We start from the raw sequence: 26,361 nt of genomic DNA on the forward strand, positions 1-26,361 counted from the left end.
CGCAAATATTAGAATCTCTTTTAATGAGTGCGTTAAGTATCGGAAGGTTGTTTTATTTATTTATTTATCTGGACAAGTGCTTGCTGAAGGCTTTCACAACCCTGACCTACTTTTCTATCACTCAGATAAAAAGAAAGCGTCATAGAGCGATCTTAACGCTGTATTTTAAAGTAGATCTTTATGATTAAAACCACCCCTACTGCTCATACGCCGATCTCAAAGGGTTGTTCACGTGTAAAAGTTTTGAGGCAGAAAAAAAGAAAGAAAATAAAAAAAAAAGGCTTTTTGGAACAATAATTGTACTGATACTTTGAGCGGTATACAATCATCGATGGAGATTGTTAAAAGATGATGGCGAAAATGCAAACAGAAATGATATTTAGGACCTTAAGTCTAAGATCTTAATGCTGATTTTTCTACAGTTAAAATACCTTAACGAGATTTGAGAGAGGAAATGTCGTAATACCTCTCTCTGTACCTGATTTATTGTTACGAAAATGATAAGTGCTTCTTAAATAGTGTTACAAACTTCTTTAGGACAGAAATAAAATTTTTAAGTTCGTCGTAATAAACAAAAAAGTAATAAAATATAACCAACTAGTTCTACTACTCACATAAATGGTAGCTTCAGAGTCACAGAAAACGTGCATAAAAATTAAAACACGGCGAAGACAGCTCTTTTTTTTTTTTTTTTTTTAAATAATATGCGTTAACAATTGTTACTCAACAATATAAACCAGAGAAGAATTCACCTATCGAACTTTGTTTACTAAAAGTCTTCTGCCATCGTTTTACGGTGATTGTTCAGAGAAGTGGCTTCTAAAATGTTAAAACATCTGATAAACAAATTCCATACGTTTCACACAAAAAAAAAAAAAAAAAAAACGAGGGTTCCACGTGAACGAATAACTTCAATATATTTCTTAAATCGACACCAATTGGTCTTCCAAGCATTGCATTCCGCTCAGTGGTGTGGTTTGCAGGTGTGACATGAGCATTGACCCCTGTCTTTTCTTTTATAAGCGACATCGCTCACCGACCTGCTTAGTGGAGGACTGAAGTGATAACAGCGGCGTTCCCAGATTATTTAACATTTAGCCCGCCCACTGTACTCGATGTATGACCAACGTTTAGTGGGTGGGATGCACGTGAAAAATATAGAAAATCATGGAAGTTTGGTGAGCAAGCCTCGCTACTATACACCGGAGATGTCAGGTGCGACCACACGATTTCAACAAAGCTTTCCATAGCACGTGTACAAAAGTGTGTGGTAACGATGAGGAAGAAGTTCGTTGTTGATTTCCTTCTCCATGATTTTTTTAAAGAAATGAAGTTTAAGTAACTGTGCTACAAATTGATAGCTGACTTTTATATTTTTTTGAATGGCCTGAATATAACCTTGTTTTTTATCATATATGATGGGTATCAATTCTAAAGCCAACATTTTGAGTCCAATTAGGGAAGGGGAGGAGATATACCATCAGAACCAGATGATTATTGGTATGGAATTTGCATACCAACAGTCTTCTAATTTCGAAAGAAAAAAATTCATAAATTTCTCAAATGGAAGCACGCGATAAGCTGGTCTTGGTATGGGGAGGAGACGGCACTTTGCTTTGATCATCTATGCAGGTGTTGGAAGAAAAGAGAAGACTGATTACACGAAAAGGATCACAGATAGGATCGTTATACAGTGTTTGATGTATTTGAAATTTTTTTTTTTTTTTTTTTTTTTTTTTTTTTTTTTACCATCACATGTCCGTTCTTCATACAAAACCAGAAAAGGGAAGGATTTTAAGTTAATATTTGTTAATGTTCTAAAATGTGATTCCTCCTACTAATTCTGATGTAAAAATAATTTTACAAATATTACCAGCGACATGAAATGAGACTGTAAGAATGCTCCAAGGATTCCAGCGCGTGTTCACTGACACACACACACACACAAAACCAAAGAAAGAAAGAAACCACTTTCCCGTGAGTGGGACGAGTACGTTAATTGAAATGCGTGGTTAGGCACTGCGTCGTGTATGGTCAACGAGATGATAAGCCTTGTAATAAGGGGGAAGGTAGAACTCCGCCCACTTCTTCAACCCTTGACCTCACTAACCATTTTTTTTCTCGGAATGTGAAAGATGAAGTAACTTCGGGCAAAACTTCTTAAAACAACAAAAAGAAAATGGAAGGAAAGAGAGAAGGCGTAATAGAAAGATTATTAAAATAATATATTATGAAGGTTGATAGTTCAACAAGTACTTCACTCGATTAACCATCTATTATTTAAGGATAAATGTTCCTCCAATACACGAGGAGGAATAGATGGAAGGAACCAACACGAAAAGAAAAGGCGGAGTAGAATTCCGATTGTAATTCTGAGGAAATATTTAATTATAATCGCACTCTGGTTTGTTGGTTAAGGTTGAGGCAACTAAGGCAAAAAGGTCCGGGTATTGTGTGCGCACGCGCTACTTCTTTCAGGTCGTGTTATAACTTATTTCCTTCCTATGTAAACCACACTGGAATTGTCTTATAGAGGGATGAACAAAAGCACGACTGGGGGAAAACTCAAAATTAAATATTCGTCCATACTCACACACATGCCCTTGATATTTCAAGGACAAATGCGATTCCCCGAAACTTTCTGGAGATGATGGCGCAAAAGTGAAACTCTGGCGGAATTTCTATTGGAGATCAGTGAGTGGGAAGCTTCAAGGTTGTACGAGTTGGCTGTTAAGATATTCCTCCAATACTTGAGAGAAGAAATTGATTTCAGCAATAGAATTGTAATGGAATGGGAAAGGTATTCTTCCTTTTTAGGAATCAGAAACGTATGGGCACATATCCAAAGCACGCGATAAATGCTAGCAAATGGGGAATATTAAAAATCACACAAGATAGGAGTTAACTACGGAGCACACGCTTAGAGAACAGTTGGAGAGATGCCATCCGCATCAGAAGACTTCCTTCTTTAGAGATTCGGGCGTGGACTTTTTTGTGGAAAAATAAAAGGCGGTAGACTGCATGACGCTGAAAGCGTGCATTTAGCCCCAAGGAAAGTGACCGATTAAGCAACTATTAGGTACACAAAGAGCAACCTGTCTGGCAGACTAGAAATTGTAGCTTACTTCTTGTTAATAGATCCGCAGTAAAGACGGTACAACCTTCGGGATCTTTAACTCAACACTTTAGCTCATGCACAATATAAAATACAGTTTAGGAAATGACCAACCACAATTAAACAGAATTATCTCTTGCTATCTACGATTCAGCACCGATGGTAATGGGCCACTAGATTTTGTTACATGCCAGTGTTGATAATTTTTTCCCCTCATCTCCAGAAAGGCTCATACATCCGTTGGAAGGAATTGTGGGTATTTTCGTTTCGCTCCAGTGATATATCCAAGGTAGTGTTGATAGGGCAAGGACTCCGAGGAGGAAGCTAGATTATCTACTGGATGTTATTTTAATGTCAAAGAGCAGGAGAGAAGCTGTGACAGGAACTCAATAGCAATTATAATCCGGGTTATTCACAGGAAGAACTAAATCTACAGTATATAGAAGGATTATTGATAAGAAAATATCGGATTTGCAGAAAATAGTTACAATTAAATGAATTATAGTAGTAAATGAAGACAGATTTGTGGGCAGATCGTTTGCGCTTCGCTATCTGTACCGACTGAAACAATGCAAAAGCTTAAAGGGAAGTTAGTGGAAGCGAATTTCGATTGATGAATGCATGTGAAAAATGAAATATTGATAACGGAAAATGAGTAAAAGAAAAGATTTTAAAGAAAGTGAGCTAAGAAGATTATAAGCTGAAATGGATTTCATCAATAAAGGGCTGGGGGGGGGTAACATATTTGGGAAATAAATTTGAAAGGTTTAAGATAATTCCACCAACATAAGGTTGGTTGGTTCCAATACATTTTTGTACCTTGGGTGGGTTAAGAGGTTAGAAATCAGGAACCCTATTCTAGCGATCAAACATGGAACTTCTAAGTCGATTAAGGCTCCTAAATAAACAAGGCGGTGGTCTCACGTCGCGACGAAACTCGTCTACCAACGAAAGTTGAGAATCAGAGTATTTATATTTTAGCAGCTACGCCTTTTGTTTTTAAAATTATTTTGAAACCGGAAGCCAAAGAAACTGAATCATAAAATAATGAACACTTTAACTGCAGGAGTTTTATGTAAAATTTTCATATATATCGCAAAATATCATGGATTTGACTCCTCTCAGTTATGACGAATATAATGTCGTTTGAAATTGGTAGCTTTTTATAGACCAGAACGAAGACTGTCTTCTCACACAAGGCATGATGGAAATTATTCACCATCTAATTTGCCACTAAAAAAAAAATCACGAAAAGTAGTGGTCTCGTGTATCCTGTAGTTTTCTTCATCATCGGTTGAAAACAACGCGGTACAGATATTCAGTCACGTGCTACTTTGCTCCAACCCCCATTTTTGTCAGTTCCAATTTGCAGCTTGTCACAAAATTATATGACGTCACTACCCAAGCATAATTATCTGTATCTGATTAATGAATTTGGGACACACCCGTCTGCTTCGAGAATGGTTTTTTTTTTTTTTTTTATGTATCCAGGTGTTCTAAGCACCTGAGCATACATACGTGCGTCTTATGTGTGAAAAAATTCCCTTACCCTTTACACCACACCTTAATTAGGTGTCTACAACAGTTACTTGGAAAGAAAAGACTTCCAAATCTTGCACGTGTTTCTATTTTTATTTATTTATTTTATTTTTGCCTGGTTCTAAAACCTCCAATTAAAACCATAGTCTAATTCCTATGCGCCTCTTAATGTTATGATTTGTGGAAGGATACGGAAAAATCCAAGAATAATTATAAGAAACTGAAAAACGAGGATAATTTATCTCGAGATTTCTAGAGTGTAATGCAATTACCTTTCATAAATGAGGCAGACAGCGAATACATGGCTTGCTTTTTTTATTCTTAACATGAACCAAAGCAAGCTTTGCCATCGTATGTTTGAATGTAAGAAAAATAAATTCAGTCGCATCTTATTTAGAACAGGCGAAGGGCCTCTGGCCTTTGTGAAGAAGTAAATTGGAATGCTATTGAGGAGAAAAAAAAGTAAAGTAAGTTAAAAAAATACATCAATAATGTAGTGACAAATTATTCCAAGCTGTATGTGGAAGTGCCAAGCGTGAACAAATGAATTATATATGTAGAAAAACTAACTTCTCTTCGCAGTCTTGTGTTCTGAAACCTAAAGACTTAAAGCGGTCCCTCTAAAAAGGATGTGCGTATGGGAGCGAATTTCTTAAAGAAATTAAAATACAAAAACGCACACCCAGTAATGTATTTATTGTAAGAAGTTTGCAGATAGAATATATATTATATACAATAAAATGCATACGTATTTTATACAATTTTTTTCTATTTCTTTTAATGTAATATTTCCATAAAGAGCTTTATATTCTTAGTAAATGTCAGATGAAAATGCCTTTTAATTGACTAAGGGTATATGCTTTTTTTTAGAGCGGATGGCCTCTATTAATTTGCCTATTTCCCGCGCTAAAAATGTGTAAGAAATAGGCTAAGCAACAATTTTCACAAAGGGCAAGAATTAGCAATACTGGCACTGACCAATTGTAGTACTCAATCATACAAAATAATTATTTAATTGATTTGCAGTTAGCAAATAATTAAATATAATAGATAATTTCTTTACAAGATATTTTCTGACAACACATCGGAAACATGTTTTCATTACACTTAACATAAGCTGCAGTTATCATGGAATTATGACGTCACATACATTGCAAAAAAAAATAAAATAAAATAAAAAACAAAAAAATAAACAATAATTATCAGTAAAACAACAATAGTCCACATATACACGTGACAACACACGTTTCGTATATAATGTTAATGAGTATGTATTGTTGCCAGTATAATCAGAATGTTTGAAATTCTGATAACAAAAAGCAGAGCCAAAAGCTGACTCGTTGATATCTAAAAGAAGGCTTTAAAACACGAATATTATTTTTTACCCTAATGACTACATTATTAATTCTTAAAGCTTTTTTTTTTTAATTCTCAAGCCAACAACAGCGAAATAAAATTTCACAATTTTTAAACTCATTGTTTTATTCATAACAAAGCCTTCAATTCCAACTTCAACAAACATTGAAGATAACTGCTGGCTTTTGTAAGGTGTCAGTTTGCGCAAACAACAATTCAGTTTATGAAACTGACGCCAATGAAATAACGAAGAGACGTTTGTTGAAACAAACACGCCTGAGATCTCGTGTTACAGGACAACGACAGTATAAGTTACGGAGTTCAGATTTAAAGTCTCAGAGTTCCCCAATTTTTTTTAAATTAAATTTTGGTTCTTCTTGCGAGATTGTCTCTCGAGATAAACGTAACTCTTAAAAACTGTTCCCTTTTCAATGACCTCCCCCACCCCTTCTGAATACCGTTCTAGTTAAAATTCATTGAACGATGTAGTGGCGTACTTAAGGTGGTGGTATCCGATTTTAGCACACTGAAAATTCAAATATCTCGAACAGTTAGTATACCCTAATTAAAAAAATACTTTTGGTAGGGTAGTGTATTTGCTTAAGGATGGATGGGGGGGAGGATTTTAATGAAATTAAAATTCCAAATAATATTTGGAATTTTAATAAAAATTTATTTTAATACGTATCGATTTTTATGATGTAAATAAATATAGTTTAGAAAAAAAAAATCCCATTGAGTCTAATGATATCGAAGACAGAAAAAGTCGACTTACATTAACGGTCTCCAAAAGTTCTCATCCGAATCTTTCTCCAGTAATAGAGTGACGGTGAAATATAGTTACCGCTTCTTGAGTGAATCATCCTTATATACGTGTCAGCCACCTACAATATTAGCAACATTATCTTGAGGAGAAGGCCAAGGCCTGATTGCCTCTGAACGGACGCATTCTGTCTTTTGCAACATTTCCCGCCTTCTTCTCTTGCACCTACTTATCAAGTAATTTATCACCTTCGTTCCCTCAGTGCAATGTTTCCAGTAATGACCTTCGTGAAGTGACGGCTGGAAAATTAGCAAGAATGCCAGCGATCGTAAATTATTTCATTGTTAGTAAATGAGGGCGGTTTCCCTGTGTGCTCAACATCCGGAGAGGACTCATTGATGTTCGTCGTCCACAAACAACGAAGGAAGGAAGGAACCATGCCAGAACACGTACGCACGCGCCACTTAGAAAAACAACAAAGAAACAGAAGATCCTCACACACAAACGATTTAAATGTCGACACGTGAACGACGCGAGAAATATCCTTGCTTAGATTTCATCCCAGTTATCAAATAGACAGAGCTGATATTTGACGTACATTTAAACATGAATTTAACTGTGAAAAGAGCGAGATTTTAGATAAAAGGCATGCTCGAGCTAACACAGCATCATTAAATAAAGATCAATACATTCGCAGCGATAAAGGACGGTCTCAAAATGGCTTATCGGCTTCATTGCTTTACCTTAAAGAGAACCTAATTCCTAGAAGCCAGATGTCACTGACAAGCTGCCCTCCTTTCGGTCAGTTGCTTTTAAATCACCGACGGCAAAGTCTAAAACTTTGGGTTCATGAAGTAGTTTTGCATAGTACGACCTAAGATGCTGTTCAATATTTTTGGTAGGGTAGTGTACTTTTCCCGATTGCCTTTGACATGTGGCGTGCTCAGAGGTGAAATTATAACGTTGCGTTCATAATTGCAAGGGGGAAGCGAGGGAGGGGCTCATTTAGCGTGTAGATTCCTCCTAATTCCGACGACCAGTTAAATGGTTAGACCCGCGGCATATCGTGCTAATAATAGCTTAAGAATACAACACAAATTACAATTTCCTTGAGTTGCTATGTTTTCATACGTGTGTACCTTCATTAGTCACTAAGTGTTTTCCTTTGCTGATGATTCTAAAAATAATGGAAACATCCTTTGAAATGTGCCACAATGATTTAAGCAAAGAACCCAGAACATTACTTATGTTTTTATGGTAATCTAACTAGCAGTAGGCAATTAGAAATATTTTTATTAAGAAATGAGAATTTGTCGAGCTCAAAAAAGGTGGTAGTTCGGTATTCGTACAAATTTAGCATTTAAAGATTATCATTATTCTTCCTTAATTTGCTCATGCGCAGTGCAAAACAGCACAATTTAAATGGCTGTCAACAATACATGCATCGCATTATAGTCTAGAACTAGAGGAATGAGATATGCATTGTTGACCTTCGCGTGAATTGTGACGTAGTACAGCATTCAGGTATCTGTAAGAATAATGTTTTATCTGAATCCGTTTCCTTGAAAATCATGTATATTACCTTGGAGTACTTCTTTATCTCATTTACCTTTTCATGTTATCTAAAAGTTTCAATTTTGATATTTAATGCGTATCTATTGGAAAGGAAAGAATGAGAAAATTGTTTTGAATACTTAACACTTTGTTATATCTATCGATGCATATGAATGAAAAAAAAGGTGAACAATAGACTAAGATGATACCAGTTTAATAAAAATGCATTTATTTAAATAAAAACAGTAATATATTAAACTTATATACTGCGATAAAAGTTACAAATTTAACCCCTCCAAAAAATAAAAATAAATAAAAAATATCTTATAAAAAAATGTAAGCACATGTCTTGTCTTTATCAATATTTAAAACAGCCTTTCTTTCCAAACCCTTACATAATTCCAAGAATATATTTAGAACACTCTCAGATCTCTCCTCCACGTAGTATGAATGGGTCACTGTTCTACATCCGGGATCTCCATCATAGGAACAAGTTAGCTTTCAATTCCAGAACATGAAATAATAGTTGAAAGAACACTTTTATTGGAATAAAGAACAAAGCAATGTAAATAAGCATATAACTAATTAAAGCTGTTTATTTAGCACAATATAGACGATGGATGGTTTCAACAGCCCCACATACAGAGAATAAACTTAGATTTATTTGCTTATTCATAAAGGACTGAATAAATACGTCGGGCATCGTGGTTCCTCTTGTTTACAAGAACCCTGTGGCATACTAAGCTTGGATAAGTAGGTTAGTTCATTTGCATTATCTTTACTTCCTCTTCCTTTCTATCTCTGGTGCTTTTATCACAGGAAGGACTTCAACTCGTCACTATGGCAACAACACACTGGTTAACAGTGTTTGGCAGTTGGATTTCTCAAGTATTGAAGCCCACTTGAGAATCAAAGGGACTACTGTATCGCAATGAAATCGCCCGTGAAATTTAAGATTCTTTAGCGTTCTATGAAAGAAAGGGTATATCGTAAGTAGATCTATTTCAGTCACCAAAAAAGAGTCTAAGATTACTAGCAGTAAAGAGATATTTATTGTACTAAGAAACACAAATCTTTTACAATTATTATGGATAGCCTTGGGTGGTTATCTTAATATCAGCGTGAAGTGTCGTTGAACAGGTTATTGAAGTCATTTTTTCTTTGAAAATGTGTGGCTAAATGAGTATTATTGTATTATTTAATATATCCCACTACATCCTAATGTTCCATTAAGGTTAAATAACTTAAAAAAAAAAAAAACTTTTTTTTTTTTTTTTACTTTGAGCTAAAACATTGCAAGAAATATCCTCATCAAATGTTCTTTGAAAATAAAAAGGGAGAAAAAAAACTACGCATCAAACTCATTTACGATGAATCCCTAATGCGGTGTGTTCTCTCCCTATTTATTTTTACTTGTCATCAGTGTATAAATAAAGACAATAAACGTATAAATACCATCTTCGCTAGCCGAGTGTTGTTGTAAGCTAGTCCTTTACTGCCGCGGCTGGAAACCTACCAAGGTAAACTGTGTGAAATAAATTTCTACGAAAGCGGTTCGAGCCAGCTGGCAAAGATGGGATCCCTACAATCAGGGTGAAGGTCTGAACTGTCAAGCTTGTTGTACGAGCGGCCTAGTTACCAGGTTTGTTTGGGTAATGTTGTTGCCAATGTTGGTAGGAAGTTACTTAACTGCGAAGAAAAGCAATTATAATTTGTACTTCGTCGGTGATCTCATTTTCCGCCTGCTTTTCCTCTCTGATCATCACCTACTTGGTAAACTACGAACTTCACTTCGAGCCTACGCGGACTCTATTTTCTGGATGTCACTTATTTACAATGGGAAGTCTTATTATCCTTATTATTCTATAAATCCGACCGCCTATGTTTCTACACACCAACGTTGAAGGCAAAATAAGCGAGTTAGTTACTTCCTTTAAACTTGGAAATATCCCTTAAAAACACTTATTTTCTTTCGGCGAGTGGGGGAAAGAATTGGTACTTCCGGCCAGATGCTCTATTAAGAGAATCACGGACTTTATTGCAAATGCCGACTGTGTAATTTTTTTCTCATTTATCAAGAGCTGTATCACCTTTACTTGTTCCACTTTCTCGTTTGTAGGGCTGACTGGATTTCTGCTGTCTTTTGAAATAAAATCACGTCACCTGTTCTTCCAGGAAACGTCATAAACTGGACTCCAATACGGTCGCTTGTCTTCTTAATTACGTGAGATATTTAAACAGATCCCCAAGGGAACCGAGCTTCATATAATTTAATACTATTATCCATCATGTGCTTGGAGATCTTACGTTTCCTTATTCTTCAAAAATGTAATGAATGACTTTTGCATAAATAAGCACGAAACATACGATACCATCATAGTACATGTCCCCGGTAGTGGCTAATAAAGTTAGTTACGTGTGGTCTGGCGGGTTGGTGGAAAAAAATTGTTTCATACCTTCTAAGAAATATGTAATCTTTTCCCTATAAGAATTTAAGACACTACCACACCTATTCTTTTTGTCAGCATGAAGTTCTTAATTAGTTTATCCTCTGATTCGATTTTTTATGACTTCATTAAAATAGCACTGAAATAAAAATAAAATAAAATAATCACTTAATATTTTTTTCATTAAATAGAAAATCAGCTGGAAAACAAGTGAATTATTACAGAAAGAAAATCAGTAAATGACTAGCGAAAGATATCTTCAAGAAAAGATCGACGACAAATCCAGAGAAACAAATCTGCTTTGCACAACATTAAAATCATATATAAAATAATTGGAAATATAATAAATAACTCGAATATTTGAATAAACAATAAGAATTTAGGGAAAATGTAAGAAAAATACAAGCAATATTTTTATTAGAGCAAATAATAAAGAAATCATTTATGGCTTTGACTAAAGTATTTGATAGAACACAGTTAAGACAATCACCACGCTGAAAATAACACGTGCAGCCTACAAAAAAATAAAGAAATCAATAAAACCACTGAAATGAAATTGAAGGTGTAACAGAATATTAAACAAAATCAGGACCACGGAGATCAGAGAAAACTGTAAGATGCAGCAAATGGTTGGATCCAAAAACGGATAGAATGTAGGATAAAGAAAGTAAATGACGGGATAGTAAGAGAAAAGAAGCAGAGGGACACCAATGAGAAGATGGCGGAATGTGGCACTATAAGCAGCTAAGCTTAATAGCCAAAGTAAAAAACTGTTTTGCTAAGAAAATAACCCAACTGCACGCAGAAAAAAAGTCAAATTTCAGAAAACTTTGGTTCTACTATTAGGGAGGATATTGATTTGTTTTTCTTGCTGAGTTTCTCCTTCAAATTTGAAATTACTGAAGATATAGCAATTTCAAGTAAGTACAAGTTTAGTTGCGCTTCCGATGTAGTTCTTGTAGATAAATCTAAATAGTGTCGCTTACTTTACTGATCTCTAAATTAGCAAGAAAACAAAATTACATTCTAGGTTAATGACAAGATCAACCATACATTCAACTGACCTGATCGAATGTGCAGTGATGTCTTCGTTTTCCAAGCTATACGCTGTAGGTTCGAATTCAGTTTATTGGAGGACTGAAGTGGCTTGAAAATTCATTCTGATTATCCAATCTACGGGGCTACCTACAGCAAGAGACGTTAACACGCTTTTATGGATGAGATTCGCAAAAACAAAACCCGAAGCAGAACAGTCGTTTGTTTACAGTACTCGAATTTGAATCCCCCTACTTGGCGTAGCACATCAAAGTGGCTTTCGTAAATATTGGAGGAAAGGGAATGACCGGAAGTCAGCGCCCTGTTTTATACACTCAACACCATCACCTCTCTCTCACTCCAGCACTGCGAAACCCTCCAAACATATTTCTAACTCCCCATTCATTCGTGAAATATGCTTAATAAAATATAACTAAAATATTTTCACCAGGAAGATCACACGATGATGTCGATATTAAATGTAATCTTCCTTAAGCGCGTATGGTTTTCATTTCACTAAAAGAAAGGGAGTTATTGTTTGATAAGAATCTTCTGGCACACATCACATTTGTTTTCACTATCAGTTTTCTCAGCCCAGTCAGTGCTGTGTCCGGTTCGCAACACGAGGGAAACAAACACTAATGCGGAGAAGCAAATTATGCGATAACAAGATGGGTATTTGTTAGGAGGAGAGAGAAAGAGATGGGGGGGGGGGGATTAAATTAGGAAAGAATAACGAAAGAATGTAAAAATCAAATATTACACGAAAATGTAAACTAATAATTAATAATGATTACAATGAATTTTTTTTCACAATAAGAAGGGTTATTAAGTGTACAAACTGTTCGATGCACTAATATGGTAGCTTCATCTAGAGGATTCATCATGAAAGGGATGAATTTCTCTGGTCCAGCCTACGATGAGCGGACAATCTGATTGGTGATGTTAGATACCAATGAATGTTTTTCTTCTGGTCGGTTTCCGATTTGGAACGAAATGACCAGGGTCGTCTGTTAATAACTTGGTCAAAGCAACCAATCAGTCCATCATGAGCACTCATCATAAAGAGATCGCAGCACTCCATCGTACCTAAACTAATGCATCAACTGAAACAGGAAGAAAATTTTGTTTTCCGGTCACTGATGCTGTTAACTGAGTTGTCATCAAATGAGGTCGCAGAAACATTGATTGGTTGCCTGTTTGACCACTTTATATCCTCTTCGTTTAGTTTTAAGGAAACTATTCAACTGTACTTTTCTTAATCGGATTTTAGTACGTGAATGGAAAATAAAATCACTGCCTGTAGGTAAATTAAAGTGGTTTATTAAGATCAGATAGAACAGTGTAAGATACAATCATCCCTTTATTTGAATTAGTTGTAAAAGTATGGATCACAAGGGAAGAGAATTTAAGTTAGGCCTATTCTCCGGATAAAAAACATTCATTGATTCATATGGATAAGCGTTTAGCCGGACTTATAAAAGTTAAAAAAAAAAAAAAAGTTTAAAGACTTACCTCATCTCCAACAGAATATACGTGAAATGCTCACATTCTGTTAGAGTGAGTTTATACAAGCATTTATTACCGTAGGAACACCATTAGCATGACCTCGAGGAAGGGGAAACTGTTCCCTATATTGCCATTTGCTACCAATCGTAATAATCATTTTGACTAGTGGTTCGGCTTTCACCCTATAGAAAAAAACACATTACGGATCATCCTTGGGACACTGGAAAAGTGTGTCAGATATGTTAGGTATGTCCTCCAGCCTTGTTTTGGCACCAAGGCCAGCAAACTACATGTGACAGAACAAGCCAGCAAGGAAATGACACGACGAGAGGCATCCAAATGAAATCATAGAAAAGACGGTTGTTTGTTGGAGGGTCGTCAATCCAGGTGACTTCATTAGCTTAAAATATTCTGCTAAATTAAAAAGAAAAGATTATATTTCAATACGAGAAAGTGTATTACATTTATTGTATCAACCTACAGATCAAACAAATAGAATCCCTCTCCCATTGGGTTTACAGGATTCCTGTATAAAATCTCATGCCTCAATAAGCAGTTTTCCGAAGAATTAATTCTTCAGAAGAATTAATTAATTCTCTTTGTGTTGTAAGTTAGAAATACTAAACCAGTAGATGTTAAATTAATATTAACAAAATATTGCAATTCTAATTCTGCTTATATTCATATGACAATTCTTAAGATATTGTTGAGAAATGCATTTAGAATGTGAAACTAAATTTGCTTCACTTGATTAAGTGAAGCAAGTTTAAAAATCGCCTGAAGCGATCTATAAACTCTAATGAAAGTGTGCAAAATTAGAACAAACCTAGTTACGTGCCCATAAAATTTTATTGCTTAAAATAATGAGCAAATCAATGTATTTCTCTGTTCCAAATAAGGGCTCGTCCATCTATTATACAACTTTAAAAAAAAATTTTAGAACCCCTCCCTTCTGTGATAAAAAAAAAAAATCTTGTATAAAAGTTCGTTGCCACAAAAACATTTGGTCCCTTTATCCGTTTGCGTCAAGTAATTTGTCGCAATTAATGGAATACTTTTAAAAAGCTTTTAGGCAGATTTCTTTGCCATTTGAGAAGATAATTTTGCATAAAAGATTACTGGGAAAGCCAGACATTTTCTCATTTCTTTTCCCTCATTTCAAGATCTCAAGAGTTGTACTGAAAAATAAAAACTTTAGTGAAAAGTTTCAGAATCTTTTAATAAGTATCAGAAGAATACATTTTGATTTACAAGTGTATTCTGTCTTTTTATAACCATGTCTAGGTGTTTCTTTAAATATCTAAGGAGAGATTACACAGACTGCGTTTTGATTGATTCAATGCGATAGATGATCAAAATATTCGGAAGTTTTTTTTTTGTTAAGAAAACTGAACATTATTGAAGATATTGTAAATTGGGGACGCAGCTCCAGATGCATTAACTGGTAAAGAGGACACCAGCTAGGCTTAGAGTATTCAAGACTAAAGCAAAGCGCAAGCATACTGCGTGCATTTTAATTAACATGACCACAGAAACATCTCAGTAAAGAACACCGAATCAGTTAAATATACAGGGTGTTCGGGATAAATTTGACAGTTTCGTAAGGAAAAAGAAAATCTTCTTTGTATCTATTAAATTTAATGAATTGACAAAAAAACATTACAGGCAGAGTTAATTACAATACTATCAACAAGATTTACTCAAAATAACCACCATTAGCATCGATCACAGCTTCAATTCTGCTTCGGAACCTCGAACAAGCTGATGCTACAGTCTCCCTGGGAAGGGCCGCAAAAACTGTTTTAATTTTATCCATTAACTGGGCTTTTGTATTACTGGAAGTGCGATTGGTGTCTTTTTCAACTGCGCCCCATACAAAATAATCCATGGGGTTAAGGTCTGGGGAGTTTGGAGGCCAAACATTTGGACTGGTGAAGTCGTAGAAAATTTCAGACAACCATTTTTGACTTTTCCCAGAGGTGTGGCAAGGGGCCGAATCCTGCTGCCATACATACGGCCTACCATTGGCTACCCTTGTTATCCAGGGCTTGACTACAGTTAACAACTCCACGAACAAAGCCCGAATTCCAATGCCAGGGTTCTTCAACACCTGTTCCTGCAGATTTGCGAGGAATTCTGCTGTACGAACGCAATCAGATCGTCTGCTAGGGATCTTTCTTCTTGCTACATCCTCGTAGTCACCATTGCAAGTCTCTAGTTCATGCCTGATTGTTTTTACTGTATTCAGGGAGCATTGGGCAGCAGTCGTAATATCCTTATTTTGATGGCGGGCACGAATCATCATGATACAAGTTATTCTCTTCCATGATTCAGGTGGGTTCCAGCTATCCATCCTTTCTGACATCTTGTATATGAATGAAGAAGGGTCCAAACTTTTAAATGAAGAGAAGTGTGTGTTAATACATGTATTACGGAAAAATATAATTAATTATAAATATGTCAAATTTATCCCGAACACCCTGTATTTGAATCATTCTCCAAATGAAGTAAACGAGACAATGCTAATCACTTTCTTTAACACGAAAGGGCAAGAATTCGACTGGGTAGTACAGTACGATGTTTCAACATGGTCTTCTAGCACCCCGCTTCCCAAACTGTGGGCCGCGTCTCCCATGGAGGCCGTAGGTTTTGTTGAGGCAGGAGGGGGCGTGAAATAATGAAAACAAATTTAAAATCTTTTAAGACTAAGTAGATTTTTTTTTATCTTAAAAGAAACGTATTTAATTTTTATTATTTCTTTTTTGTTATTTTTTATATTTTAATGGAAAAAAATCACCCATTGGTGTTGGTTCACAAATTTTGTTTCCTGCGTATTTCGGCGCTTAATGAATATTAGTAAATATATGCTTATTCATACAAGTTTCATTTCAAAGCAGAAATCTAAGAATTGCAGTTTCAAATATTTCACCTGATATTGGTATAGCAGTATTGAAACACATCCGTCACATTCAATTGTTATTAAACTTTTTATATTTTTAATTCTTTCTTTATTACTAATCGTTTTACGTTTCATGTGCTTGTACTGCAAATGTACAATAACAATATACCTATCTATCTATATAAAAATGAGATAATGTGCCATGTCAAATGCGTATGTAAGACGCTAAAAATATAATATTTGCATTTGATTTTTGCGTCCTGGCATCCAGAAGTTTGGGAAGCACTGTAATACCTGATTTCACTTGCAAGACAATGAGCCAACGCACTTGCCTCTTAATCCCGCGTATTCTCGCGGTTCTCTACACGCCTTACTAATTACATCTCTCCCCCCCGCCCTAAACTTCTTACACACACACACACCGAAAAGCACCTTGAAAGAGAATCCAGTTCAACGCTTCAGATATGCAGAAAAATACTAAGCGGCAGCTAAGCCATTACGTGATAGCCTTCCCAGAGATGAAATAGAAATAATAAAGGGTCGCGCATACATTCAGCAGCTTATTCTGTCTCCACATATTATTTCACGCTGGAATTTGCATATTTTTTTTGAAAAGGCTCTTTCATAATATATAAAAAATAACAGAAACATACATTACCGAATAAATGTCCGAGTACCATACTCAATCGATACCTAGAGTGTGTGTGTGGGGGGGGGGGGTTGGAAAGCGTCTTCTCTTTGCTTCTAACAAAAGTGGAACATGATTTTCATCGTCCAGTGTGATGCAAATCACCACCCTGCGTATTGGAGAACTAGGGGCTTGAAACACTTCCATGTTTGATCTTTAATGAAGAGTTTTCCCGATTATCTAATCGATAAACTCATATTGGGTGGGCTTAAGGATTAGATAATCCTTAAGCCCACCCAATATCAGTTTATCGCCTTTGATGGATGGAATTAACTTAAAAATACTCATACTTCATTATACAAGGCGGACAAAGAAGAATGGCAATGATCGGATCATCTGAAAGTCTGTTCATCTTTCATTCATTTATTTCAATGGGCAAATCATGACAGACGAAGTCAATGTTTTTCTTCTTTAGTTAAGAGTTTTTGTTCTAATATTTCAGTTAAGACACCTTACAGTATTGTAAGGAGATCTAAAGATAGAATAAACCCAAGAAGTTATCTTTTACACATTCATCAAAATCCAACTGCCAAGTTAACGGTTAAGACATCAATAAATATTGCTTACCTCACAGTGCATTGTCCTAAACATCGGGGAATACGGAGTAGCTGAAGGAGAAGGCAGACAGACACTTTTAACTCTAAGAGACACTCGATAAGCTTTTCTTGGAGAAGTTCAGTGGCCTAGACCCCACCCGATACTTTCACCACCTTTAGGGAGCTACTTCTTAGATAACATTCATCCCTCCCTCCTTCCAGATGTTGTGCTCTATAAATAATTCATGACCAACGGGTGTGGCGCGAGATGTCTGTTCCTTTCACATCAAGAGGTTGATGCCTTCGCAACTACCCACATCGTTGCAAGGTGTTTCAAGTGGGTTCTTTATAGCAACACAAGTCCCGAAGCTGTTAATAAAATCACAATGAATGACTTGAGTTATTTGAGTTTTACAAGAGACACATGAGCGATGTTATGTAGCTATTAAAGCAGGCAATGTCTCGTGGCAGAAGCTCACTTATCCAAGCCTCAAGACGATTTATTGGGCTTGTTTTGTTTTCTTCTTAACATTGCGTTTGCTACTCTGCTTTTCAATCGCATTCTCCTGAAGGGTAACGGCCCATGAATATATTTAATGGGTGTTTTATCGGATCCTATAGAAAGATAATAGCCACTTGTGGAGTTGTAGAGTTGAACGAGCTTCCATTAGTAGCTGGAAGGAGAGATTTTATGAGTTGAAACCCTGTTAGTCATCAAACTTATTCTGAGCACTATGTTACGAGCGCCTTATTGGGACGTTGAATGGCTTCCGACATTGTACGTGCATTTTCAATCTCGTGGTCTGATTTTATTGATAATTTAGCGGGTGGTCCGTAGTTCGTCACTGCCTTATCCGTATTGAATCGTTACTGTTTATCTTAATCAGTTTTTGTTTGATTTAGTGGATGACTACTTGTGATTCGCATTCACCATTTTCCCCTTTGGGTAATCCTCTACCCCCAACCTCCAATAGAACTATCATCTCGCCTTCCTTCGCATAATAGATTTTGCGGGGTTTCTTAAATTCAGTAATTTAAATAGTTTACAATTCTCTAAACATGGCACCTTTAAAAGTTCGATTTCCATAATTTTTCGCATTCTGAAAAATAGCTTTAAATATTATTTCACGTAGTATGAAGGTTTGATATTTTTGCAGCTCTTATACAGCAGTTACATTTAGTGGAACTATTTTAGTCATTTTCGACAGAGCACGTGTGTCTTTCTATAACACACTAAACACGTTTTTACTTGATTCATTTGGAAGTTTTTTCCCCTTCGTAAAAGGGTTCAAGTGCTTATTTCTTAAATTCATATTGCTGACTTCAGTTGTTTATTAAAATAACAAACACATGAAGGTTATTACGAATTTAAAATAACTGCTTGCTGAAACTTGTATGAGTCCCAACTTCACCGACATCCACTAATGCTTAGCTAAATAAGCATCTCCTAAGCTCTCTCTCTCCTAATCCTGCAGCTAGAAATTGATGAGTTTAGGCGTAGTCCGAGAATAAACTTTTTCCCCGTTTTCTGCCCTCTCTTAGGAAGATATCCACTCTTAATTTCTTGTTTCATTTCAAGATGTTTCATCCGCATAATTTCAAGAACGCCTTAAAAGGACATCAATAATTTAAAGAATTCTTGAAGACGATCTTTCAGTTCTTCCAGGAATTAAGACGGTTCCCAGAAAGAAGGATGATCCAGTGCTGAAGCAAAATATACCTATTTAAAAATATGTATTTTCGTATATCCGGCTATTGACATGACTAATACACCATAGTGTTGATAAGGACAACGATTCTCATGAAACTTCCAGTACTACCATCATATTGATTATCCCGTATATATTTCACTAGTTTTTGTTCCTTTTCTGTCTTAAAAGTTTTTGTAGTTTTCATATTTTTCATTTTCAAAATCTACAGTTTCTTTCTTTTATTTACACTTCATCATCAACACTCTTCTCTTACCGCATGTTCTCGACTCAATCAAGTTTAGCTCCAAATATTTTATCTCCCACCTTCTAAAAATATTCATCCGGGTCTGTGTTTCAAATTACTCTTCCAGTATAAATTAAATATTTTATATTAGTCATTTAATTTAATTTCTAGTTGGAGATACCAAATGGCTCCATTACCCAATAAGTTTTGCTATTTTTAAATTGTTAATACGTGGATGGATATTAAAATTATATATATATTTTTTTAATCTCGTTAGACCATCTATTCATCCGACATGTCTAACGTCAATTATGTAAAACACTTTATATTCGTGAAAAATGTCATCGGAGGTTGTTTTTTTTTTTTTTTTCCCCTTCAAGCAAGTTTGATGATGTACATCAATTATTTTTCAGAAACAGGTCATCCGTGAAGTCACTGGAGAATTAATTCATTGAGAGAAACCCGAATGAAGAGGGACAGACAATTACGCATGCGCACATCCAAAACAATTTCGACTGCGATCGAAGACCAGTGGTTCCCTAATTCGTCAAATGACCTAAATTAGTCGCCGAGGGTTTACCATTGCGAAAGGCCCTCAGAAAAATAAATAAATCATATTTCGGTAATAATATCATTCTTTTCTGTTTTATTTTAGATTGGACGATGTTTTATTTCATCAACGTCATCATTTAAAGAGAGGGGGGGGATAATTTTGTTGAACAAAATTGTTCAGCTATGCAATCAGCTCAATGTGCATGACAGCCCGCTATATAATTCAAAATAGTCTATTGGACGAACGAAAACAAAGAAAATAAACTGCAACAAAATTGCACAAATAAAAATATATAAACTAATTTATATATGAATTTAAATAATTTAATTTAAAGTTATTCTCCTCATAGGTACGCCTGCTATTTTGGTCATGTAAATTAGCTAGATTTTTGGCAAGAAAATATTACTTAATTCATTTTTTATAGAAAACGAAATTATTAAAAATGTAATTGAAGGGACCTCCATGGGTTCGCCTTTTCTAATCTCACTTATAAACCGATCGAAGACACAAGCCATATATTTATAAGTAATTTTACAGAGGAAATATAAGCTAACATTATACGCTCAAGCAGAATGCTGTTACTATGGAAACATCACATGCATCAGTATTACTAAGTTCAGTAAACAAAACAGATACTCTCAATGTACGTAAACAAAATTGTACCTTCTCTCGCCAAAATAAACTGAAAAAAAAAAAAAAGTTAGCCATTTCTGTATTAAGGAATGTCTGACTAAATGCAAAATAAAAGTACCCCCCCCCCCTTCACTACACAGGTTACATGAGAACACATTAGTTGAAAATGCAAAGCAATACCGTAAAACTAGTGTTAAAATTCATCATAATTAATAAATTAATAATAATTTCCACTATAACGATAGTGGAAGTATATTTTAGGAAAAATAAGTAGGCTGATATCAAAGCTCGTATTCAAAATAAATAACACAATTCTAATCCGGTCTGTAGAGAAGTATTTTGAGGGATTTGTTAAAATTAATAATAATAAGTTTATTATTTCACTACTAAACGCATGCATATTAATTTTCATTTGCACGCTTCCCAACTGTAGTAATCTGTTAGAATACTTAATTTTCAAACAATGAAACTTAAAAAAATTTAAACAATGATATATTTGCAATAATAAAATGCAATATTTTGTGTTAAACTATATTCTTGTTAGCTGAATGAACAATGTTATTCATTCAGCCATTGCATTGGACAACGCTAGCTGTGCAGTATTTTCTATCTGCGCAACAAAAATAATACAGTTTCATTTTCTCTCCTAATTAAAGATATTCATCGCTTAAATAAGTCAGTAGTTAACATCATTTAATAGCTAATATCTCCCACAACACTCACCTTTAAGTCAAGGGGACTGTTTCCCGTAAGATACAACGTTCAAGGCCTCCAGGCATGGCATATTTGTCACATAACAGCCAGCCTCCTCCCGGGATGTTCCTTATATAACATCACTGACCAGCAGCCTCATCCAAGTTTCCACACATCCCATTTGTTAACATGTGTGTGTCGTCAAAAAAGTAAACCCCTTAAATACCAAACGCTCCTGGCACCAGAGTGTCTGTCGGTGTCCCTTGTGTACGGTGAAGATGATGTGAGTCAAGGTCTAAACTGGTACGACGCTTCAATGCTATCTGTTGACTGCATGGCGTTTGTAAGATGTTGGCAGCCCATCGTGCTCTGCCCTACACGTATCTACTTGTTAGCACAGGTCGGGCTGACATCACCGACCTTAATCTGTCTTAATTATAATTAGTTACACTTAGGTGTCCAGAGATGTATCACACTTAGATAAAGCAGAAGACAGTCTTCGAAAATTTTATCTGCTTGTTTTCTTTTATTCCCCCTCCCCCTTTTATTTCGATAACACTATCTACTGAAAAAGTGCAAACTAATGAGTTGGATATTATTATGTAGTTCACGTGTAGCACACCATTGTTAGACTCTATTGCTGGATTGCAACAATACAAAGTGATTATTGTTACATTTACTGTTGGGAAATTGAAAAGCCACACACTAAGCCTATTTTTTTTTCTTGTTAATCTGTTAAAATAGAACTGGGAATTCTGACTAGGAAATAAAGGGTATTTTCGGGTAACATATTTAGCGACTTGTCTGATAAGTTAACTATGACTACTAAACCATCTTTTGAACTTCTATTAACGAAGTTTTTGCAAAAGAAATGTAACTGTCCATACTGATGTATGCTTAAACACAAGCTAAAGAAATGTCGTTAAGAAATTGTCCCAAAGCTTCAAACGAATTTTTTTTTTTTTTTTTTCAGTGGATCATATCATCACAGACCACACAACTGATCAGTTCGGTACCTCAGGGCCTTTTCAGCTTCGAAAGGTCACTAGAGACAGACGTATTCTTTAATATTCCCCAAGGGCAGCAAATTACAGGAGGTCCATTAGGAACAGCTCTTTGATAAAGAGCAACTCCAATAGAAAACGAGTTGCATTGAAAGCAGCATAGACACTAAGAAAGTCGAATTCCTTTCATCTCCGTAATTAAGATTCCTGAAGTGATATTTATTAGCCCAAGTGTGAACCTACATATAGACGCCCCCCCCCCCTCGTTTCACTTTTTCCCACCACGACATGAGAAGGAACGTAGAGCAGTGTCGGACCACACATCGTCACTGCTCAGTGTTACGAACCCAGTCACGGAGTAAACGAACCTCAACACGCGAGTGGGTCGGAAGGCAAAAACAAGGATACCTAAGAGGTCACGAGGGGCGAATGAAGATATGGATAACACTTACGGAGCAAAAGATCGCGGTCTGTTTAGTAGACCGAAGTAGTTTGATAAGCGGTGAATGAATCGGAAAGAGTTGAGTGATGGCGTAATGAAAAATACTTGGGGGGTGCATAATGGCGACACCTATGGTCGATCTGCTGATAACGCACGCCCTGGAGGTAGTGGAGGTGCTTGGCAGACACCGAAAATATTCCTTTGGCGAGTTATATCGCCGATAAATAAAGATAAACGCATCCGATAAGCGTGTTGCGATGATCCGGCTGTCAATTCCTTGCCAGGGAAACGCGAGTGGTTCTGGGATTACTTGTGAAACCCGCGCCGGCACGTGCATGTCTTTCTCTCTCTCTCCACGCGACATGCAAGCGGATGCAGTGACAGCATCGAGAGCTCGTGCAAAGAAATGATCTCAAGGAAACATTTGTAGATGTGTTGGCTCGAATAATGCGAACTCTGTCTGGAAAAATAATAACACGTGAAAGATGTTTCCATGGTAACTGAAAATTGCGCTTACGTTGCTTACACAATCTGCTAGTAGCTTTTTTTTATTTATTTTTTGAATGGTTCTCTGTATATTCTTTATACAAAAAACCGTACCCTCCATACTAACATTCAATTTTGTTACCACTTTTTGGCAAATACAATTCGGGGAAGAGAAGGGGGGGGGGAAGCAGAGCGGAAGTTGTTAATACAGTATGTTTGAATATACATTTCTAATTGTTAGAAATGCCATCAAAAATGATAACCGTCAAATTATAATTTATCGATTAGCGGTTATCATTTTTATATATAATGAATAATTATTCATTAGGGCTTCAAAAAAAAGTGCAGTCATTTAAATAATTACATCTGACCCCCATCTTCCTTTCCGTATATCATCCAATGGCCTGTACGGCCCAACAGCGTGGATTTCTTATACATCGAATTCGTTTCTGTGTTTTGCTGAAGTAAGAGTGACTTGCGGGGAGGAAAAACTTCCACTTTCGTGTAAGACTGGTTTATTTATCTTCGGTTGAATAGCCCTTAGAAATATCCTCATCTCCTAGATGAGATTTGGAACCCAAGAACTTTGCTATTACACACCGCGCGCCATTTTAATTATACGAGATTTTTTCTTTATCAGCACGTTAGTCAAGCATAACTCACTCGACCTTATAAAAATCAACTTCCACTCCAAATAATTTCTCGGAGCAATTTTTGCTTCTACTTTAACTTATTAGGGGCCAGAAATGATGGAATGGATCCAAAGACCGTTTTCATAAGGTCAAAACAATAAAGTACTCTTGAAGAAAATACATCAAGAATACATCTATCGAGTCGCTAAATGGAAATGACCTCGTATGATTAGTTCGCATATGCAAAAGACTACAAATCTTACACTTTCTACAGACTGCAATGATAGTGAGAAGAAATATCCAATCAAATATTCCTGCCTAAGATCATTTCAAGTCCCCGTTTTATCCAAATCAAAGATGGCTAAAGCTACATCACGGCATATCGTTTGGCGAAGTAATGAACTTTCGGGAATTCAAGAATAAAAAGAACGCCATGAACAGAGTTGTATTGTGTGTGCATTGCGTACGTCACCAGTGTTATCAAGTTGTGGTGGAAATACCCTCATTTTTAGAAGGGAGAAACGATCTCCTCGCCTTCAACAGAAAACATCCTCAGAGGATCCATCTGTTTTAGATGGATGCACGAGGAAGCAGGTAGCAAAGTGTATGTTAAGAAAAAATAAACCATGGGTAATGAAACGAATGCATTGACTGCTGCTGGGTGGACGCCGTAAAACAAAAAAAGTTCGTGACTAAATATTTAGCATCTAAAAAGGTCGGGCACTTCACTTTACGCGACTGACACCTTTCTGTCAGTTTTTTTTTCTTTTGTAACTTCCCAAAGATTTATCTTCAAAACAATCGATTTTTTATGTACCCGCATTCCGCTTCATTTAGCCGTCGTCAATTCTGTGCTCCAGAATTGATTCCCGTTCTGTGTTGTCTTTTTACACGCTTATTCCATTGATATCTATACTGCAATCTGGAAATCAGCTCATATTCAACCTATCTTTAGAAACCGCAATAAATCTACACCCTCAGATTATCGTCCAATCTCTCTCTTACTCAGGTTCTTTCCGAATTAATGGAAAGAGCCATCGACACTCAACTGCTACACTATCATGACCGCTAGTACGGTTTCCGCCACTGCCAACAGGCGATCTACCCATTTATGCTACCCATATCTGGACAAGTACCATGGAAAAGTTTGGCGAGCCCAAAGTGATGTTGCTACTGATATCTCCAGGGTTTGGCACAAAAGGCTGTTTAATGAACTCCCATAATTTCGTTGCTCCCCCTCCCCTTTTGCCGTCGGACTGCCAGCTTTCTGACTGGAGGCTCACTTCGGGTGATGGTTCCAACAAGGCTCTGCTCTCTCGTCCACCCTATTCCTTCTAATATGCTTTACTCCAGCAGAATACCAACCCAATACATAGTTTGCTAATGACAGCATTCTGCCTTTTCATTTGCTAAACCCAGCAATAAACCAAAATTTCTATTTCTAGAGCCCTGACCACTACTACCTTAAATTCAGAACTCCAAAACATTCATCGATGGGGTTTGGATAATCTGCTGAATTTCAATGCAAGAAAAACAGAACTCTTGTCTTATTTCTCACAAAAGATGACTTTCTCTTGCAGCCTTACTTTTGACACCGAAATCCCTATGCACGACGAGATCTACCTCCTCGGGATCGCCTCCAACCTCTCTTGGAACAAGCCTATTTCAAATACATCCGCCACAAATACACCCTTCCTAGCAGGGGCGAATTCTCCATGCTTGCTGCGCAAGCTCATTAATTGAGAAAGAAGTACTATTTATTTGTTAATAAATGCATACATTTATAAGTATTCCATTTAGGCTTTGATTTTTGTAGACGGAAGACGTCTTAAGCTTGCGCGGCAATAATTGAGCTTTGCGTTGCGTATCGAAGGCCGATGCTTGCTCGTCTAGTCAAAGCTACCTTGGCTTGCTCGGTTGTAGGAGCTTCCAGGCCTCCTCGCTGCGGCACTGTGATTTCATGCGCGCGCATAACCATTTCCGCTTCCTTCACGTCGTCTTAAACACAAGACCATACGCAGTCAAAGTAGCTCTAGCCAGTGAGCTTCAGCCAGCGCCTTTACAAGTCTGCGTGTTGCTTGGGAAAATTAAGTTACAACCAACTTTTTATGACGATGTTATTGACCAGTTCATAAAGAAGAACTGTAAGGTAGAATTTGTATTCAAGTAGCTAAATTGAAAAAGATAGAATGTCATTTGTAAAATAAATGTTGTATTTATATGATTAAATGTACATAAATGTCTAAATACATGTACATAGTGTTAAATGGTCAATAATTCATTATTCCGCAAATCAAACTTAAATCACACCTCTCACTCCCTGAATGATAACAAGAGCAAGCGTGAATTTCAAGACTAGCATTCGCCCCTGCTTTCCAGTGCCATTAAATGGAGGGCTCAAGTAACTCTAATTTAGATTAACTAATATGGATTTCTTCAAGATTTGATTTGTACGCGCACTTTTTTTTTTAAAAAAAAAAATCAAATCAGCTAATTGCAAAGCTGACCCTTCACTTTTAAGCTGTGGGTGCGACCCTCACTG

At 36.3% G+C, this 26,361-nt stretch overlaps 1 protein-coding gene across 2 annotated transcripts in view; it reads right to left on the reverse strand.

Moving 5' to 3' along the window:
- The window catches only part of LOC150107327 (putative peptidase C1-like protein F26E4.3), a 64,079-nt gene extending 42,636 nt beyond the window's left edge, over positions 1–21,443 (reverse strand). The window contains exon 1 of one of the 2 annotated variants that reach the window (XM_090391813.1): positions 21,286–21,443. The gene's annotated coding sequence lies outside the window, so the exon portion shown is untranslated. Of the gene's footprint in view, positions 1–6,785; positions 6,870–21,285 lie in introns of those variants that run through there. The other variant, XM_090391814.1, reaches the window with a different exon arrangement.
- Between the last annotated feature and the right edge of the window lie 4,918 nt (positions 21,444–26,361).

This window comes from Typopeltis vanoorti, chromosome 4 (genome assembly GCF_054136105.1).
Source record: "Typopeltis vanoorti isolate ZY-2024b chromosome 4, IOZ_Tvanoo_1.0, whole genome shotgun sequence".
In the NCBI taxonomy this organism is placed as follows: Eukaryota; Metazoa; Arthropoda; class Arachnida; order Uropygi; family Thelyphonidae; genus Typopeltis; species Typopeltis vanoorti.